This window comes from Bos indicus, chromosome 5 (genome assembly GCF_029378745.1).
Source record: "Bos indicus isolate NIAB-ARS_2022 breed Sahiwal x Tharparkar chromosome 5, NIAB-ARS_B.indTharparkar_mat_pri_1.0, whole genome shotgun sequence".
Classification (NCBI taxonomy): Eukaryota; Metazoa; Chordata; class Mammalia; order Artiodactyla; family Bovidae; genus Bos; species Bos indicus.
This window is the reverse complement of record NC_091764.1, coordinates 35,568,792-35,590,509: the sequence shown is the minus strand read 5'-3', so window position 1 is coordinate 35,590,509 and position 21,718 is coordinate 35,568,792. Positions and strand designations below refer to the sequence as shown.

At 37.9% G+C, this 21,718-nt stretch overlaps 1 protein-coding gene and 1 non-coding gene across 3 annotated transcripts in view; both read right to left on the bottom strand.

The window, feature by feature from the left end:
• The window catches only part of NELL2 (neural EGFL like 2), a 469,663-nt gene that overhangs the window by 355,597 nt on the left and 92,348 nt on the right, over positions 1-21,718 (bottom strand). The gene's annotated exons all lie outside the window — the stretch shown is intronic.
• On the bottom strand, positions 1,649-1,720 carry TRNAC-GCA (transfer RNA cysteine (anticodon GCA)). Its single transcript has one exon. It is a non-coding gene; the product is annotated as a tRNA-Cys (tRNA).

Genomic DNA, 21,718 nt, shown 5'->3' with positions numbered 1-21,718 from the left:
ACTCTAGTTATAAAGTAATGGCCACTCTAGAGCCATCTTAACAAATCTTAAAACTAAACCTTAACAGAAAAATGATAATCCTCCAGTATCTGCCTGATAAAAAAAAAAAACAAAAAAAACTCAGTACTCTTTAAAAGAAAGTGCAAAAGTCTGCAATAGTCAAACAATTCTGAAAAAGATGAGGGGAGCGAAGAAAGAAAATGGAAGGCTTACACTACCAGATTTCAACACTTACCATTAAATGCAGAGTAATCAGGACAGTGTGATACAAGAATAGCTCAGAGAGTCTAGAAAAAGAGGTCTGTTCAATAAAATTTGACAAAAGCAAAGAGGAGGGGAGCGAAGAAAGAAAATGGAAGGCTTACACTAACAGATTTCAACACTTACCATTAAATGCAGGGTAATCAGGACAGTGTGATACAAGAATAGCTCAGAGAGTCTAGAAAAAGAGGTCTGTTCAATACATTTTGACAAAGCAAATTTGACAAAGAAATTCAAAGTGCAAAAGATAATGTTTTCAATAAATCATGCTGAAAAAATTTGATGTCCATATGTAAAAGAAAATAATCCTTGAATTCCTTCTCATGCTATAAAAACAAAAAGAAATTCAAAAGGCATGATAGACCTCAATGTAAAATTAAAAAGTACAAAACTTCTGGTAGAAAACACAAGAGGATATCTTTTTAGAACTTGAGTTACAAAGATTTATTATACAGAGCACAGAAAGCATCAGCAATTAAAAAAAAAAAAAAAAACAGATAAGCTGGATTTCATCAAAGTGAAAAACTTCTGTTTAACAAAAGATTTCATTAAGAAAATAAATAGACAAGTCTATTATCTTGAATAGTGTCTCCCCATGACTTGTTCACTAGAACTTCAGAGTCCTTATTGGACTTAGTTAAGATCAGATCATACCTTAAGATTTAGGAAGAGTCTAAATCCAAGGACTGATATTTTTATAAAAAGGCCATGTAACTCATGGAGACACAAAAACACAGACACACAGAGAAAGAAGCAGGCAGCGTGAAGACAGATGTAGCAACTGGAATACTGCAGGTACTAGCCAAAGAATAGCAAGGATTGCTGAAGGCTACCAGAAAGTAGGAAGAGGCAAAAAAGGATTCTTCAGAGGGAGTTTTGCTAAAATCATGATTTCAGACTTCTGGCCTACAGAAATCTGAGAGGATAAATGTCTACTGTTTTAAGCCCCAAAGTGTATGGTAATTTGTTACAGCTACCTTAGGAAATCAAAACATGCTCATCAAAAGATTTCATTAGAAAAATGGTACTGAAGAACTTATTTACAGGGCAGCAATGGAGAAACAGACATAGAGAAAAGACTTATGGACATGAGGAGAGGGAAGGAGAGGGTGAGATGTATGGAAAGAGTAACACAGAAACTTACATTACCATATGTAAAATACATAGCCAACGGGAATTTGCTGTATGGCTCAGGCAACTCAAACAGGGGCTCTGTATCAACCTAGAGGGGTGGGGTGGGGAGGGAGATGAGAGGGAGTTTCAAAGTGAAAGTGAAGTCACTCAGTGAAGTCGACTCTTTGCGACCCCATGGACCAGGCTCCTCAGTCCACGAAATTTTCCAGGCAAAAGTACTGGAGTGGGTTGCCATTTCCTTCTCCAGGGGATCTTCCCAACCCAGGGATCGAACCTGGGTCTCCCGCATTGCAGGCAGACGCTTTACCATCTGAGCCACCAGGGAAGCCCAAAAGGGAAAGGATATATGCGTACCTATGGCTGATTCATGTTGAGTTTTGACAGAAAACAGCAAAATTCTGGAATGCAATTACCCTTCAATACAAAATAAATAAATTTTTTAAAAATGAAAAAAAAACGGCTGAGCTAGAGATGATAGAAATGACTCTATATATATAGATATATACATATACACATATATATACATACATATATACTATAAAATTAAGTAAAAGAACTGAACAGAAACTTCATTAAAGATATATGAATGAGCAATAAGCACATGAAAAGGTACTTAGCATTATTCATCTTTAGGGAATGTAAATTAAAGCCAGAGATACCACTATATACTCATTAACACCCTTACAGCTAAGAGAAATCATGGAGCAACTGGGATGCTCAGACATTGCTGGAGGGAATACAAAATGATACAAGTGCTAGGAAAACAGTTGAATAGTTTCTTAATAAGTTAAACATATACCAGCCTTGTGAGCCAGCAATTCCACTCCTTCAATTTACCAACAAAAATGGAAGTGCATATACAAAAAAGACTTGAAGAGGAATTTTCACAGCAGCTTTAATAATAGCTAAAAATGAAACAAACCAGATATCTACCAACAAAAGAATGTAAAAACAAGTTGTGATATACGTATACAATGACAATTTTAAAAGACAAATTTCAGATGTACTACATGAATGAATCTCTTAAACATTATGCCGAAAAAAAGAATCTAGACACAGAAAAGAGAACAAAAAAACTGAGCAATGGTTATGGAGATCAGAGTTTCCTCAAAAGTGGAGGTGGCAGAGGGGAGTGGCAGGGATCACCTGGAAAGAGGGACTATGCTGCTTGAATTTGTTTTACATGAGAAATGCTGGAGTTCCTAGAGGCATGAAATATGAGATAAATAGATACACACATTTATCAGACTCACTGAGCCATACACCTAGTGTCTGTGCATTTCACCATATATAAATTAGAATCTGAAAAATACTTTTAAAGAAGAGCATGCTGCTGCTGCTAAGTCACTTCAGTCGTGTCCGACTCTGTGCAACCCCATAGATGGCAGCCCACCAGGCTCCCCCATCCCTGGGATTCTCCAGGTAAGAACACTGGAGTGGGTTGCCATTTCCTTCTCCAATGCATGAAAGTGAAAAGTGAAAGTGAAGTCACTCAGTCATGTCCGACCCTCAGCAACCCCATGGACTGCAGCCCACCAGGCTCCTCCGTCCATGGGATGTTCCAGGCAAGAGTACTGGAGTAGGGTGCCATTGCCTTCTCCAAAGTCTATTCAGTTTTAAAATTCAGTCTATAACAAATAAATCATGACTGTAGTAAGAAGTATTCGATTCTGAGGACCTGGTCACAGCAAACTTCTATTTTCTATTTCTCATATTATTAAAGAATAATACCTTAGAGAGTATTCATCAGTGTGTACATGTGATATAAAAGGAAACTATCTCTTAAATTACAATTGGTACCCATTCTCTTATTTTAATTCTGGGAAGCCATACACTGGCAGATAATTCCAACCTGTCCCTTGCTAAATATTTTGGACATACTGTTTTGTTTTTTGGATATACCCTCTTAATCAACTGTATTAACCACTCAAAAATGTGAATAATGAGAGTTCTAAAGTTCCACTAAATTTCCTAAATAGAAGGTGAGTCTCCTTTTCTATACAAACTAGAAAACTTCAAAGTATTTGATCACTTCTAACTTGAGAAAATGAGATTAAATAATACAGACTCCAAACTATACTCAAAAAAGCCCACTGTCCTATTGTTTATGTGTCAAACAAAAGACCTTTCCATCCAAAATGAGTGGTAAAGGGATAACGATGATTAATTGAGTAAAAAGTCTTTCTTAATCACATGTTGCCATTTCTGACCTAAAGTCCATCAAGAGGAATAGGACGGTGACAGGAATGAGGGACAGTATTTAGAGCTCTGCTGCTCCGTACAGTGCAGCATACAGAGCAGTCTACACCGTGGCCTGCGGTAGGTGTATCAGTGCACTAGCCATGCAAGGCTATTAAATGTAAGCTACCAAATTTAAATAAAAATTTAAAGCTCAGTTCCTCATTCACGATAGACACATTTCAAGTGTGCAGTACCATGCTTGGTTACCATATTGGCCTAATGGCTACCATACTGAACTAATGACTACCCTTTTGGACTAATGGCTACCATGTTGGACAATTCCACACATCACACGTTTTTACTGGACACTTACAATTTAGAAAGCAAGCTGGGGGCAAGAAACGGTCCTTAAGGTAAAAGATGCATTTTTAATGCAATGGAAACTTGCTATTCTGAAGCAAAGGAAATGACCCAACACTAATTAAGATTTGGAACCTTGTGAACCAGAGATTTTTCATGAAGTGAAGTGAAAGTCACTCAATCGTGTCCAACTCTTTGTGACCCCATGGACTAAACAGTCCATGGAATTCTCCAGGCCAGAATACTGAAGTGGGTAGCCATTCCCTTCTCCAGAGGATCTTCCCAACTCAGGGATCAAACTCAGGTCTCCAATATTGGAGGTGGATTCTTTACCATCTGAGCCACCAGGGAAGCCCTTTTCATAAAGACACACACAAAAAACACACATAGTCCTAAAGCAAAAACTAAAGGTCAATCAGCCTTATTATTTTTTTTACTCTATGTTCACATGAGAGTCATCCCAAAGATCTTTTAACAGCAAATTCAATTTGCCTCCATTTCCAAGGAATATCTTTGAGCCAAGTGGTACTTTTTCTTTCTCTGGTTATTCTCCATTTATGCCAAGGATTTAATCCTGAAGGCACTTAAAATTCAAGACTTTATATTAGAAAATGACTTGAGCTCCATGGTAAGGCAGTGCTGATTCTGGACTTATAAAAATGTTAATATAATAAAAATGGATTTGGAACATTTTTACCAAGAGAACTAATAACCATACTGACTAACGATTGGAGTGGATCCACTGAAGTTACTGACTTGGCCATGTACATGGTTTAAGGCCATTTAAAAGACAACTTATAGGCCAGATGTCTGCAAAAGTGCTTTCACAGCATCTGTAGTTCATTATGCTACTATATACTTAGAGATTATTGACCCCAAAAGACCACAAACGTTCTTTTGGAGCCATCACGGTTAATGATACATTTATCTTAAGGGAAAATTCTAGCACTGCCAGGCAGTCTATGGGGTCAGCATCAACATGGACATTCTGCTTTTATGAAGATGTTTGATGCCACAGATGGGGATTCTTCTCCCCTTCTTTAGAGTGGCAGGGATCACCTGGAAAGAAGTACTAGGATGCACAAATTTGCTTTGAGTTTCTAACCACGTCAAACCCCGCTAAGAGAGTCCTCACTTTATGGATCACTAGCAATATTGATCAGCAGAGCTCCTCTGGAACATTTTCATTTATCATGGTGGTATTGCTCCTGTTGCAATCTATCGTATTTTAAAGTTGCCACAACAGCAGAGCAGCCTGGGTTCCAAGTTAAAAAATATATAATTTTTCTTCCATACTCTCCCCTTTCAGACAACAGATCAAAGTGTTATGACATTTTATTGTAAGCAATGGAACCCATTTAAGATGAGCAATGCAAAATAAATCCTAAAAAACATTTTTTTCTGTTTTTTCTCAGACCAATAATTTTTAAATTTTCTAAATGATCTTTCCATTTCCATTTGAAATCTGCATTTATGATATATACAGGTATTACTTTGAATTTTTCAGTTACACCACTTTCCAGAATTAAAAACAATCCATCTATCACCCATGGCATTCTGACATCTCATAAACAATAATATTCTAAAGCCAGTATCAGCCAAGGGTCTCTGGAAGGTGACTTTTTAATCTCAGAACGACTTGTGGTGACATAGAGATAGCAGCTGACCATCAGGTGAAGTTTTCTCCCATGCTACATAATGCATGATACCAGAACTCTCTATGATTCTAACAGTTCCAGGGCTGAAAAGCCAGGACAGAAAAAGAACCACAGGAATAGCTAGAGACTCAGCCATACAATCACCATTATTACTATTGTCAGGGTAGTGACTGACCCCATGCCATGGTACAGCAAGGATGCAATCAGCCTTAAGAATGGAATATGTAAATCATCATTCCTACGAAGTAAGCACATTGGATTATTCTCTTATTATATGTATTTTACTTCTATTAATTCTCTCTTCCATACTAAGATGCATGTTTCTTAAGCACTGTAATCATACACCTTATTGCTATTTACTGTTTAAGTCCACTGAGATTAACACAGTAGATTTAACACTGTGGACTTATTTCTATTTCTTATGAGTAACAGGGAGAATATTTTATAAATTATTAATGCACTTTTCTGAATGCATTCACCTCAGCTAGCCTAAGTATCCTTCTGCCTAGGAGGAAGATTTTGGCTCAGTACAGAAGGAGTGCAAAGAAAAAAAGCCTAAGTAATATTCAATTTCTGTAAGTCAAAAATAGGATTTTGCATTGACTACAGTCTTGCAAACCTGCTATTATCTCCAGAGAGGATTTTATAAATTTCTCAAGTCATTCCTTGTATATAACAAGAACCAAGCTCTTAGAGATCTCTGATATTCCCTGATAGCACCTGATAGAGATCTCCACCAGGGTAAACTTAGCAGTGCATTGTGCCAAGCAGGGGGGATGTCTTGGGATTCATCTTTCCCAAGATCTGGATTTGGACCTTGCCAGAGAACAGATCAGAGAAACGGTCAGGTTGCTTTAACAGAGAGTGATGCAAAGCAGCCAGATAGCCAGACTATGTTCATGTGGCAGTCACAGCCAGACCTCATGAGGCTCTTCTATAGCATCAGCAGGACCAAGATAAGACAGTCATCCAGGTGACTCCACTGGGTCTGATGGAGTGCACAAGTACAAAGGCCAGTGTACAGGTAATAGCAGACATAGACTTGAGCCACAGTTACCAGCCAAGTAGCAACAGGTGGGCCTGGGACATCCTCTGGAGAGCAGCAGAGGGATGGACATCAACACACACACACACACACACGCACGCAGATAGAGGAATCAGACAACAAGCCTCCCAAAGATTTCAAGTCTTTCCTTTGGGTATGAAGTCACCAAAGCCATATCTCTCTTCTTATGAACCATCATCACTGTAGAAAAAGGCAAAAGGGCCAGAATATCTGAGAAACTAGATTTTTTTTTTTAATCTACTCCTCCTCACCTGAAAAGAGTTCATGCTTTAAGCAGCGGTCATAGGACAAAAATCATTTAATAAAACTCTATTTCAATAGTTCTTTAAGGCAGGGATTACAAACTCCCCCAGCTGGCCAATCCATTTCCGGGCATGTAAATTTGAATTTGAATAGCTTTAAGTGAAACTTGAACTTTCCATTTAGCTATTAACCTCAGTACTCCTTATAATCTCATAAACGGTTCAGTGAGCTTATTTATCTTACTTGCCCTGACCACGTAAGCAACAGTTTTGCTACGGTAGCTTTAAAATTTTAAGGTGGTATAGATATGTTTCTTTCTGCTGAATTTACATGTTGGGAAGAAGGAATTCACAAATTAAGAGGTTTTTAAAATTAAATGAACATCAGATTTCTTAGACAAGACACAAAATGCCCCAACCATAAAAGAAAAAAAAATGATAAATTTAACTTCATTAAAAGTAAATGTCCCTACTCATTAAAAGACTCTATTAAGAAAATGAACAAACAACCATAAATTGGAAGAAAACACTTACAAGGTATATATCTGATATAGGACTGGTATCTACAATATACAAAGAAATTCTACAAGAACCAACAACAAAAAGATAAACAACCTATTTTTAATTGGACAGAACAACTGAACAGATATTTCACAAAAATAAATCATATATTGTGCTATACCAGAAAAATGAAAACTGAATCCAAAATAAGATATTTTTCATACCCACAAAAATTGACTAAAAAAAGACTACAAAAACAAATGTAAGGTAAGGATGTGGAGCATTTCTATGTGACCACAGGGATACAAAACAGTACAACCATTTTGAAGAACTGATTGGCAGTTTCTTAAAAAGTTAAATATACATCCACACAGCAACTTTCACCTAACCTCTCACTTGGTATTTACCCAAGAGAAATAAAGCATATGTCCAAAAGAGATTTGTACAAGAAATTTTATGCAGCCTTACTCACATAACCAGTATTTTTCTTACTAGAAAAATACCAAATGTTTATCAACAGAGAAATAACCAAATTGTGGTACATTCATACAATAGAATAAAACAGCAATAAAAAGAAATGCATTGGTACATACAACATGAAAAAACTCAAAAACATTGCATTAAATGCAAGAAGCCAGAAAAGAAATACCAAAAGAATACCTACTGCATGATTCCAAAATATAGGCGATCTTCACCTATCACAGAAGAAATCAGAGCATAGTTGTGGAGCAAGGAGTGGAAAGCAGACTACAAAGGAGCCCAGGGAACTTTCTGGGAGAATGGCAATATTCTATACTTGTTTTAGATAGTAGATACACAATTGTAGACAATTATCAACAATTAAAACTAAGCACTCAAAATTTATACATTCAATTGCATGTTAATTGTATCTCAATAAAAGCATGTATGTATAGAGGAACACAGTCCCATAGGGAATAATAACCATTTTGAGAGACAGAACTAAAAATATTTTCTAATTACTATTTTTCAGGATTACAAAAATAATGCAGACATAAATAATCCCAAAAACATAAAAATGAATTAAGTGGGAAGAGAAATCTCTGCATAAGTGGAAAAGTGTAAGAGATTGAGTGACAATGATGTCTATTCAGTATATTTGGTCATTTTTTAAATGGTATTAAAAGAGTCCTTTCAAAAATACGTTGATTTGTCTTATATATTACTCACTGTGTTAATAAACTTTATTAAAGTTTTTTATAATTTCATTTTTAGAAATTAAATTTAATTAGAGCATGAGGCTTTTTTCATTAAAGTAGGTGTCAATACAAAAGTAATTTTTCCCTCTATAAAAAATTAATATTGGAAGTATATACTAAAACATTGGAGTACAGCTCAAAAGTTCATGAAACTGAAGTTTCTCACAGTTGTTGTAAAATTTACCAACTTGAAGTTCATGATAAACAGTAGCAAAATGAATACATAATTTAAAATGACAGGAACTTGCAACAAAGCCCTGGCAATACCATTAAAAGGAGCCCATAACAACTCTATAAACCTTTGACAACAATGACAACAACGTAGAGGTCAATGAAAGAGAATAGCCAAAGGGAATCAGCAAGGAGCAAGTACAATTTAGGAAGAAAGTGGTGAATCCAGAGAAGGGATTAGATGAAACAGACAAATATGACTTAGCTCTTGGGGTTATCCAGAGCTCTGTGAGCCTATCTATTATCTTGCATACAGCATGCTTAACACGCTTATATTGTAGCTACATATTTGTATAATTATGAATGAAATCTGATTAGAATGCTATCCATATTGTATTACTCAAGTAATTCATCAATGTTTCTTTTTTTGTTCAAAGAATTAACAAAGGAACCCTAGACAGTTATTGTTTGTAATAGAAATCAGTTCAGTCGCTCAGTCGTGGCTGACTCTGTGACCCCATGGACTGCAGCACATCAGGCTTCCCTGTCCATCACCAACCTCCAGAGCCTACTCAAACTCATGTCCATCACATCAGTGATGCTATCCAACCGTCTCTTCCTCCGTCATCCCCCTCTTCTCCACCCTCAGTTTTTCCCAGCATCAGGGTCTTTTCCAACGAGTCAGTTCTTCACATCAGGTGGCCAAAGTATTGGGGTTTCAGCTTCAGCATCAGTCCTTCCAGTGAATATTCAGGACTGATTTCCTTTAGGATGGACTGGTTGGATCTCCTGGCAGTTCAAGGGACTCTCAAGAGTCTTCTCCAACACCACAGTTCCAAAGCATCAATTCTTTGATGCTCAGCTTTCTTTATAGTCCAACTCTGACATCCATACATGACTACTGGAAAAATCATAGCTTTGACTAGACGGACCTTTGTTGGTAAAGTAATGTCTCTGCTTTTTCATCTGGTCACTACAAAGTATCTTGGAAAGAGTAAACAAGATCTAACTGGATTAGTCTGCCAAACTCACCCACCCACCACCACAGATAAGGTGAGTAAAGAATTCACACTCATAAATAAAAATTAATGGTAAACTTCAGGGAAAATGTGGTAATGGATATGGTAGTCATTTCTATACATTTTCTATCAGAAAAAATACGAAACATTAAATGGACTAAAACTGAAAACAAGTCCAGATTTTGTTGTTGTTGTTTTTTTTTTTTTTTTACTTATAAAGGCATGTCAATAACAATATATGTACATATAAAAAAAGATAGCCCACTACTGTTAATACAGGGTTTCCTTGGTGACTGAGTGGTAAAGAATCCATCTACAATGCAGGAGACACAAGAGACGTGGGTTCAATCCCTGGATAGAGAAGATCCCCTGGAGAAGGAAATGGCAACCCACTCCAGTATTGTTGCCTGAAAATCCCATGGATAAAGGAGCATGGCAGGCTACAGTTCATGGAGTCACAAAGAGCTGGACATGACTTCACAACTAAACCACTACTATCATCACTGTTAGCACATGGTAATATTAAACAGAATGATAAAAAGTCAAGTATTATCTTCTTTTAGTCTTTTTTAAGCATCCTGCTAAATTTTCACTTTTCACCAACAATTTATTTACAGCTATAGCTATATTAAAGACGATTACTCTTCGGAAGGAAAGTTATGACCAACCTAGACAGCATATTAAAAAGCAGAGACATTACATTGCCAACAAAGGTCCGTCTAGTCAAGGCTATGGTTTTTTCAGAGGTCATGTATGGATGTGAGAGTTGGACTATAAAGAAAGCTGAGCCCCAAAGAATTGATGCTTTTGAACTGTGGTGTTGGAGAAGACTCTTGAGAGTCCCTTGGTCTGCAAGCAGATCCAACCAGTCCATCCTAAAGGAGATCAGTCTTGGGTGTTCACTGGAAGGACTGATGTTGAGGCTGAAACTGCAATACTTTGGCCACCTGATGCGAAGAGTTGACTCTTTGGAAAAGACTCTGATGCTGGGAGGGATTGGGGGCAGGAGAAGAAGGGGATGAGAGAGGATGAGATGGCTTGATGGCATCACTGACCCGATGGACGTGAGTTTGAGTGAACTCCGGGAGTTGGTGATGGACAGGGAGGCCTGGCGTGCTGCAGTTCATGGGGTCGCAAAGCGTCAGACACGACTGAGCGACTGAACTGAACTGATAACTATAGACCAGAGGAGGAAATAGCAGCCCACTCCACAATTCTTGCCTGGAGAATCCCATGGACCAAGCAGCCTGGCGGGCTACAGTCCAGTGGGTCGCAAAGAGTCGGACACAACTAAAGCGACTTAACAAGCATTTAGCTATAGACAGAATTAAACTGTAGTTCCAAAGATACAGTGCTTTTAAAATCAAAATGCAAAAAAGTTTCATGGGTCTCTCTGGAGGATGGAATAGTGGCTGACTAACATTTATCATAAACCCAGTCCTCCTACAGAGGGAGGATATGCCATGTGCAAGATGGCCTATTTCAGTTCCAAATGTTGGCAGCATAGTGTGCCAGTGAGACCCAGTTCCAGAGCCAGCACTACCCAGGTCTTTTCATGCATCACATACTGACAGCTGAATCTGTTTGTGCGTCATCTGCCATATCTTATTCTTCTTCAATACGTACAATGCCACAAAGACGGATTTTGCCCTTCAAAAACATTTGATCTTTGCTTTCACTCCATTCTGCTTTCTGTAATTAAAAATAAGCCCCTCTGCCACAAGAACAAAGAACATTTATTACAGACTTTCCATAGTCCTCTCATATTTTTATGGATTTATTTTACGAATCCTCTCCATTTAATCTATTAGAACCTAAATGCAGTCATTGTCCAGTGGTCATCAATATCAACAAAGCATTCGATATACTTTTTTTTTTTTTTGAATAGAGAGACTTGAACCTGAAAAGCAGTATCTCAGTTTAACAATACAAACGTTTCCTTCCATGGAGTCACATCTCACACTGTTGGAGAAAAACAAATTTTATTTTCCTTACCTACTTCTTCTAAGACACCGTGGAAAGAAAATGAAGCCTCTGATATCTCCCAATAGTATATATTTGTTGCACAGTTATACAAGTTCAGAAAGTCTAAAAATTTTAGAGTTAGATCTGTATTTGCCCCTCTTTTCTGTGTTTTCCCCACAAGAGAAAAGCTTTGTTACATACAGATGGCTACAATTTAAACATTCCCTCCAGTTTCTTTATGAGGCAGCTCAGAGAGTGAATGTTTACTTAAAATCCGACTTTTACTTGTCTGATGCCTGTGAAATTAATTAACATCAATCCCAGAAAATTTTAGAAACAAGACTGCGCCTGCAACTTTCCACAAAATATCTGGCCTTCTCCCAACTTTGCCCTCCAACTTCACTAATTTGCTGACCAAAATAACAAAAAGTAATTGTCATTAAATAGGCAGGTTCTTTCTCCCATACAACAGTTCCCTGCTTGGTCAAAGATTCACAGAGTCGACACTCATTTTTTTCCATTAGTCTCTGAAACATATTCTAATTTGGATGTGTGTTATCAAAGAACAATTTAAATTACACTATTTTCACCAGAAATGCAACTCAGTTATTAAAAAGTGGACCCACAGCAGCAAAGGGATGAAATGGACTATGAGATACTTTGTTGTAGAGAGGTATCTATGATAAGGATAATGAAATTTTTGCAGCAACTTGAAAAAAATTGACCTCTCCATCACAGTCAGTGTTTTCAAGGTGAGGAGCAATAAAAACACATCTATTCTGTGTTTTCGTCCCCTTTATAGGCCTGATTTTTTGGAAATTCCCATACGTCATCTTCACACTCCAACTCAAGTGCTTATCACCAGTTCATTTCAACCTCAAATAATTCTTAATTTTAACCCATAATTGCCTATGAAAATCGCAATTTAAAACAATGTCCTATCTTTTCAGGATTATTGTTCATCATAGAAATTAGTGATGGACTTCAAGAAGGATTTGGTAAGGGTTATGCTAAAAGCAAATTACATTTGAGTTTGAAATGTTAAAAGTCCAATTAAAATGAGTTCCAATTTCTGAACCTTTAATTTTAAGTTGAAGAAATTTGGTAAAGTCATGTCTGTGTGTTTTCTTTTAGAATAATAATAAAACAGAAGTGTCCTAAAACCCCTGACAAGCCCAAGTGTGGATTCTTTGGTCTCAAATTTGGATTAAACAATTCCACTTTTGAGACATCTTAAAGTATCTGTCCCTTTTACTTGGGGGTATGATGTTTCTTCTCCTGTAACAAAAATCTCTGTTTTCTCCTAAAAGGCAAAATCAGAAAGCCTAGAGTCACAGTGCTTTTCTAAGATGTTTGAATTATCTACTAAGTATCCTATATAAATTCACTCTGAACATCAGAGTATAGGCAGTATAAACAAAAGCAGTAACATTAATATATATTAACCCAACTTTTGAAAATGTCTCAGAAGGAAGAACAAATATATGAATGACAGTACCATAAAATAAGCTGCCTCTCAGGATTAGTCATACACTTAAATAAATCTGTATTTATAGTATAACTAGCAATTTCATGAAACATAGAAAGAAATACCAAAGCATATCAGCAAACAACATGTCCTCCTCCAAAATCAACAGGCTCTCAGGAAACATTCAGGTTCAACATTCAATTACTAGGAGCACTGCCTCTCATTGGTAGCACACAGCAACCATTTTTACGTGCCTTTTTTTTAAAAAAAAAAAAAAAAAAACAATCTGTCAGTCTCCAGGAAGAACTCTGCTCTGTTACAAGTGTATGTCAACACACACAACTCAAAGTGAGGATGTTCAGCTACCAATTACTGCCGGAAATTTAAATTAGTTCTAAAAATATAGGTTATGTTCTGCTCTGAAATATTTAATCTATTTGGCACTTTTTCTGGGACATTTAATGGTCCATCAGTACAATGTGTTAGACTATAAGAACATAGAATTAGACATACTGTTTGCCAAAGGGATTCTCCATTTAAATAGACAAGCAAAAAGATTAAAAACCAAACACCATGTATGGAAGAAATAAAGTGGATCACTTTATTAAGAAAGAATATTTATATGACACAAATGAAACATCTATCTATAAAACAGAAGCAGACTCAAAGACGTAAAGAACAGACTCAAAGGGCGCCAGGGCAGGGGGAGGAAGGAGTGGACTGGCGGTTTGGGGTTAGCAGACACAAACTGTTATGTATAGAATGGATAAACAACAAGGTCCTACTGTACAGGGAACTGTATTCCATACCTTGTGATAAACCATAACGGAAAGAATATTAAAAGAATGTACATATGCTTAACTGGATCACTTAGATGTATAGCAGAATTAACACAGCATTGAAAGTCAACTATATCTCAATTTTGTAAAAGAAGGAATATTTATAAAAGAGATGCACAATGCAGAGCACAGTAGTCAATGACAAGATGTCTCTCAGTAGCAAACTTCAGAGTATTAGAACAATCCAAGATGCTTTTTAAAAGGGAACTGCTTTGAAGAGAGAGCCACAGATTGTCAGAGAGATGAAAAAGAAGATGTCCTGGATACCCGTGCTTACAATAGAAAGAAAAGTTAAGTAAAAGAGAAAAGATAATAATTCACATTCATTTGGAACTAAAGTAACATTAGAAATCATTCAGCCTAATCCCCACCCTTCCCCCACTGAAATATTTTCCTTGATACAGGTCATTTAATCTCTATTTGAGTATTATTAGAAGCACGTTTATTGGATGAATGAATGGATGGATGGATGGACAAATATTGCTTAAAATAAGTCTCTTAATTTTTGAATTTATATGTTAAAAATGCTTTCCTTATGTCAACTCAAAATTTGTCCCTTCTTAACTTTCTTTGCAGATCCTAGTTTTGTCCTCTATAACAGTTCTGCCTAGTATAAGGAGTATGAGAGCCACAAATGTGAGTCACATAAATAAATTTAAGTTTCTATTAGCTGCACTAAAAAAGTAAAAGAAACACATCATTTTAATTTTAATAATATATCTATTTAATCAAAATATTATTTCAACATGTAATCCATATTAAAATATTGTGATTTTATAGATTGCCTTCAGAACTCCAAGTATATTTTGATACTTCCACTGCATCTCAGTCTGTATCAGGCACATTTCAAGTACTTATGAGCCACAAGTGGCCAGTGTCTGCTCTACTGGACAGCTTAGACAATGGTTCACAAATTTGGCTGAACATTAGAATCACAGGAAGCTTTTTGAAAATGTAGATTCCTAGGATTCAACCCCAGAGATACAAACTTAGTTTAGGAAGGTCTGAGAGTATTTCTAACAAGGTAATTAATTAACCATTGATCATCAGACTAATACTTAGGAATCACTGCTCTGGAACAGTACAAAATAAATCTCAGATCTCCCATATATGACTAGTCTTCAAATATCTAAAATATAGGTCATATCTACACTGTCTTTTATTCTCCAGGATAAAATTTTGCTCCAGAACAGCACAAAATAAATCTAAGTCCTCCCTTACATGACGACCCTTCAAATATCTAAAATACAGGGTCACATCTACAGTCTTTTATTCTCCAGGCTAAAATTCCCAAGTTCTTTCATCTGTTCCTCATCTGACATGGTTTCCAAACCTCTCAACTCTCTGGTTGCTGTCCTCTGGGTAGGACTCCAGTTTGGTTCATTTACAGTAGCGGAGAAGTACCACAGCATGGATAACCCAAATCAATCTTGTCTTGGAAATCTCTCTTAGTGCATTCATATGAATATGAGTGTCTCTGCTAAATGGTGAATTCACAACATATTAAACTAAAACTGTAAACTCTCATTGTCAAGAAGTATTCATGACGTTCAGGTTCCTCACCATGCTGCTGTTTTCCCTGTGGCACACTTCATCTTGGGATGGAGAAGAGCCATCTCAGAATAATTCAGAGACTAAGTTAAGCAGAACTCGCTTTTTCAATTCATCTCAAACTTCTTGCCTTTTCTTATGACTGGAGAATAGAAGTGCTTTGATTTAGTAGAAGAGCTCTTCAGCCTTCTTTAAAGTTACATAAATATAAAGCATAAAAACATCACACAAAAACAACCAGATCTGTCATGACCAAATGGACTCAATTCAATGCTTCAAATATTCACTTACTGATGGTTTACTGAGCACATTGTGCTTGCCACCACAATAGGCCAGGAGGCCACAAGACGGAACAAGGTAGAGTTCCAAGCCTCAGGAGATTTCGGATTAGTCAGCAAGACAAGGAGATTCATGTGACAAATATTTATGGAGTTCCTACTATATGGTAGACACTTGACTGATCTATTAGTGAATAAAACATTCCCAAAGCCCCGCTCTTATGAAGCTTACTTTTTAGAGGGAAGAGGGTGAATAAACAATTAATATGATAATTGAATTACACATCATTCTAGATGATAAATGTTATGAAAACTAACAGATCAGACTAAAGTATATCAAGAATACTTGTGGGGTAGAAGACAAGTTGAAATTTTACTCAGCATTCAGAGTAGGCCTCATTAACAAATTGATAGTTGATAAAATATTTGAAAAAAGGGGGAAAACATTTAGATATCTGGGGCAGTAGGATTCCAGGCAGAATAAACAGCCAGTGCAAAGGGCCTGAGTCACAAGAGTGCCGTGCCTGTTTAAGGAACAGCAAGGAGGCCAGTAGAGTTAAAGCCAAGAGCAAGGGGGAGAACAGCAGGCCAGAGAGTAACAGGGCAGGGTAGGAGTGTTCATGTAGGTCTTTGCAGGACATAATAAGAACTTCACCTTTGAGTGAAGTGGAGAACTATTAAATGTTTGGAGCAAAGCAGTGACGTGATGTGAACTATGTTCTGAAAGGATCATTCTAGCAACTATGCTGAAAACAGACTGAAAGGGGGCAAGAGTGTAAACAGGAAGACCACTTAGGAAGCTACTACAATCATCCAGGTCAGAGAAGGCAGTGGTGTGGACCAGGGAAGTAGCAGCAAGAAAATAGAAGTGGTCCGAGTTTTTATATTAAGAAAAAAACCTAGCTACAATACAGTGAGGTGGTTCTTTTAGTAGAGAAAGCTAAGACAGCACAGAAGAAACAACAGTTTCACCAAAGGAAAGATTAGTAGCTTAGCCGAGTCCTGAAAAATATATAAAAGTTCACCAAGAAAAAGAAAGAGGAAGAACCATCCAGAGAAGGGAACTGGCAGAGTTGTTAGTGACCAAGAAAAATAGAGGGCATGATCCTTCTCCTGGGGAACTTATTGTCTCAATAAGGAAACAAGACAGTAAATTACTTAAGATCAGAGTCCCAGTGACACTGGAATGAAAATTAGCAGAGAGACTATGGGGAGAAAAAATCATTCCAACAAGATATGTTCAAGAGAAGTCAAAGATGTAGCAGGAAATGTAGGGAAAGTGACTTTAATACATAAAGGACCCACAAGGCCACCCAAGGGTCCTGCCAACACTACACTGGCCCTGCAACCACCATTCAAGGTTCCACAGAATCTTATCCTCTATCACCAGCTCCCACCAACAGACCAAATTTGTACTTTGCCAAGGAAGGCCAAGATTACCCAGACAGAAACAGGTAAAAAAACTGGGTTGTTTCTGAGAACTTCTAATGCTTCTCTCCACTATACTGTGACACAAAATCTATATACAACTCAGTTCAGTTCAGGTCAGTCGCTCAGTCGTGTCCAACTCTTTGCGACCCCATGGACTGCAGCATGCCAGGCTTCCCTGTCCATCACCAATTCCCGAGCCTACTCAAACTCATGTCCATCGCATCTATGATGCCATCCAACCATCTTATCCTCTGTACATATGAGACTCAAAATCTAAGCTAGACTTTTAACACACTTAAAAAGCAATGTGTGGGGAGGAGGAGCCAAGATGGCGGAGGAGTAGGACGGGGAGAACACTTTCTCCCCCACAAATTCATCAAAAGAGCATTTAAACGTCAAGTAAATTCCACAAAACAACTTCTGAATGCCGGCAGAGGACATCAGGCACCCAGAAAAGCAATCCAACTCTTCGAAAGGAGGTAGGAAAAAATATAAAAGACAAAAAAAGAGACAAAAGAGGGAGGGACGGAGTTCGTCCCGGGAAGGGAGTCTTAAAAAGAGAGAAGTTTCCAAACACCAGGAAACCTTCTCACTGCCGAATCTGTGCCGAGCTTTGGAAGCACAGAGGGCAACATAACAGGAAGAAAAAATAAATAAACAATTTAAAACTCGAAGATTGCGAGTCCTACGGTAACTCCCCCAGCGGAGAAGCAGCGCAGACGCCTGCACGCGCCATTAGCAAGCAGGGGCTGGGCAGGGAGGCGCAGCGCGGGCTGCATCGCTTAGAGTAAGAATCTGGCCTGAATACCCTGAGCACTATCTGAGCGAAATAATTTGGGCTAGCAAACCAGACTGTGGGATATCTACCACGCGAAAAGCCAGCCCTAACCTAAGACCGCCAGGCTCGCGCACGGAACAAAGAATTGAACAGAGACCTTCCCCCTCCGGTGACAGGCAGCCAGAGCCGGAAGGGGGCAATCGCAGCCCCAGAGAGACATTATCTATAAAACTGTAAGCAGGCTTCTTTGCTAACTAAAACTTTTTGGGGGTCTGGACGGTTAACATCTGCCTGAGAAGGTGCGCCGGTTTTACACCCAGATAACCGAGTGGCGGGGAGGCGATAAGTCACAGCATTGGCGCTCGCCAAACACCTCATCACTTGAGCTGCTCGGACCTGGGAAGAGCACAAAACTCAGGCCCAACTGAGTCTGCGCCTCTGAGGACTACCCGAGTGCCTGAACCTGAGCGGCTTGGACCTGGGAGGTACATGCAACCCAGGGCCAGCCTCGAATTGTTCCCGGCGGAACAACCTAGAGCCCGAGCAGTGTGGGCAGGGAGGCTACACGCGCCGTGAGCGGGGGCAGACCCAGTGTGGCTGAGGCACTGCGAGCGCACGCCAGTGTTATTTGTTTGCAGCATCCCTCCCTCCCTCCCCACAGCGCGACTGAACAAAGAGAAGAAATACAGCTCCACCCATCAGAACACCGACACAAGCTTCCCTAACCAGGAAACCTTGACAAGCCACCTGTACAAACCCACACACAGCGAGGAAAAGCCACAATAAAGAGAACTCCACAAACTGCCAGAATACAGAAAGGACACCCCAAAATCAGCAATTTAAACAAGATGAAGAGACAGAGGAATAGCCAGCAGATAAAGGAACAGGATAAATGCCCACCAAACCAAACAAAAGAGGAAGAGATAGGGAATCTACCTGATAAAGAATTCCGAATAATGATAGTGAAATTGATCCAAAATCTTGAAATTAAAATGGAATCACAGATAAATAGCTTGGAGACAAGGATTGAGAAGATGCAAGAAAGGTTTAACAAGGACCTAGAAGAAATAAAAAAGAGTCAATATATAATGAATAATGCAATAAATGACATTAAAAACACTCTGGAGGCAACAAATAGTAGAATAACAGAGGCAGAAGATAGGATTAGTGAATTAGAAGATAGAATGGTAGAAATAAATGAATCAGAGAGAATAAAAGAAAAACGAATTAAAAGAAATGAGGACAATCTCAGAGACCTCCAGGACAATATTAAACGCTACAACATTCGAATCATAGGGGTTCCAGAAGAAAAAGACAAAAAGAAAGACCATGAGAAAATACTTGAGGAGATAATAGTTGAAAACTTCCCTAAACTGGGGAAGGAAATAATCACCCAAGTCCAAGAAACCCAGAGAATCCCAAACAGGATAAACCCAAGGCGAAACACCCCAAGACACATATTAATCAAATTAACAAAGATCAAACACAAAGAACAAATATTAAAAGCAGCAAGGGAAAAACAACAAATAACACACAAGGGAATTCCCATAAGGATAACAGCTGATCTTTCAATAGAAACTCTTCAAGCCAGGAGGGAATGGCAAGACATACTTAAAATGATGAAAGAAAATAACCTACAGCCCAGATTATTGTACCCAGCAAGGATTTCATTCAAGTATGAAGGAGAAATCAAAAGCTTCTCAGACAAGCAAAAGCTGAGAGAATTCTGTACCACCAAACCAGCTCTCCAACAAATACTAAAGGATATTCTCTAGACAGGAAACACAAAAATGGTGTATAAATTCGAACCCCAAACAATAAAGTAAATGGCAACGGGATCATACTTATCAGTAATTACCTTAAACGTAAATGGGTTGAATGCCCCAACCAAAAGACAAAGACTGGCTGAATGGATACAAAAACAAGACCCTTACATATGTTGTCTACAGGAGACCCACCTCAAAACAGGGGACACATACAGACTGAAAGTGAAGGGCTGGAAAAAGATTTTCCATGCAAATAGGGACCAAAAGAAAGCAGGAGTAGCAATACTCATATCAGATAAAATAGACTTTAAAACAAAGGCTGTGAAAAGAGACAAAGAAGGTCACTACATAATGATCAAAGGATCAATCCAAGAAGAAGATATAACAATTATAAATATATATGCACCCAACACGGGAGCACCGCAGTATGTAAGACAAATGCTAACAAGTATGAAAGGAGAAATTAACAATAACACAATAATAGTGGGAGACTTTAATACCCCACTCACACCTATGGATAGATCAACTAAACAGAAAATTAACAAGGAAACACAAACTTTAAACGATACAATAGACCAGTTAGACCTAATTGATATCTATAGGACATTTCATCCCAAAACAATGAATTTCACCTTTTTCTCAAGCGCACATGGAACCTTCTCCAGGATAGATCACATCCTGGGCCATAAAGCTAGCCTTGGTAAATTCAAAAAAATAGAAATCATTCCAAGCATCTTTTCTAACCACAATGCAGTAAGATTAGATCTCAATTACAGGAGAAAAACTATTAAAAATTCCAACATATGGAGGATGAACAACACCCTGCTGAATAACCAACAAATCACAGAAGAAATCAAAAAAGAAATCAAAATTTGCATAGAAACGAATGAAAATGAAAACACAACAACCCAAAACCTGTGGGACACAGTAAAAGCAGTCCTAAGGGGAAAGTTCATAGCAATACAGGCACACCTCAAGAAACAAGAAAAAAGTCAAATAAATAACCTAACTCTACACCTAAAGCAACTAGAAAAGGAAGAAATGAAGAACCCCAGGGTTAGTAGAAGGAAAGAAATCTTAAAAATTAGAGCAGAAATAAATGCAAAAGAAACAAAAGAGACCATAGCAAAAATCAACAAAGCCAAAAGCTAGTTCTTTGAAAGGATAAATAAAATTGATAAACCATTAGCCAAACTCATCAAGAAACAAAGGGAGAAAAATCAAATCAATAAAATTAGAAACGAAAATGGAGAGATCACAACAGACAACACAGAAATACAAAGGATCATAAGAGACTATTATCAACAATTATATGCCAATAAAATGGACAACGAGGAAGAAATGGACAAATTCTTAGAAAAGTACAACTTTCCAAAACTCGACCAGGAAGAAATAGAAAACCTTAACAGACCCATCACAAGCACGGAAATTGAAACTGTAATCAAAAATGTTCCAGCAAACAAAAGCCCAGGTCCAGACGGCTTCACAGCTGAATTCTACCAAAAATTTAGAGAAGAGCTAACACCTATCCTGCTCAAACTCTTCCAGAAAATTGCAGAGGAAGGTAAACTTCCAAACTCATTCTATGAGGCCACCATCACCCTAATACCAAAACCTGACAAAGATCCCACAAAAAAAGAAAACTACAGGCCAATATCACTGATGAATATAGATGCAAAAATCCTAAACAAAATTCTAGCAATCAGAATCCAGCAACACATTAAAAAGATCATACACCATGACCAAGTGGGCTTTATCCCAGGGATGCAAGGATTCTTCAATATCCGCAAATCAATCAATGTAATACATCACATTAACAAATTGAAAAACAA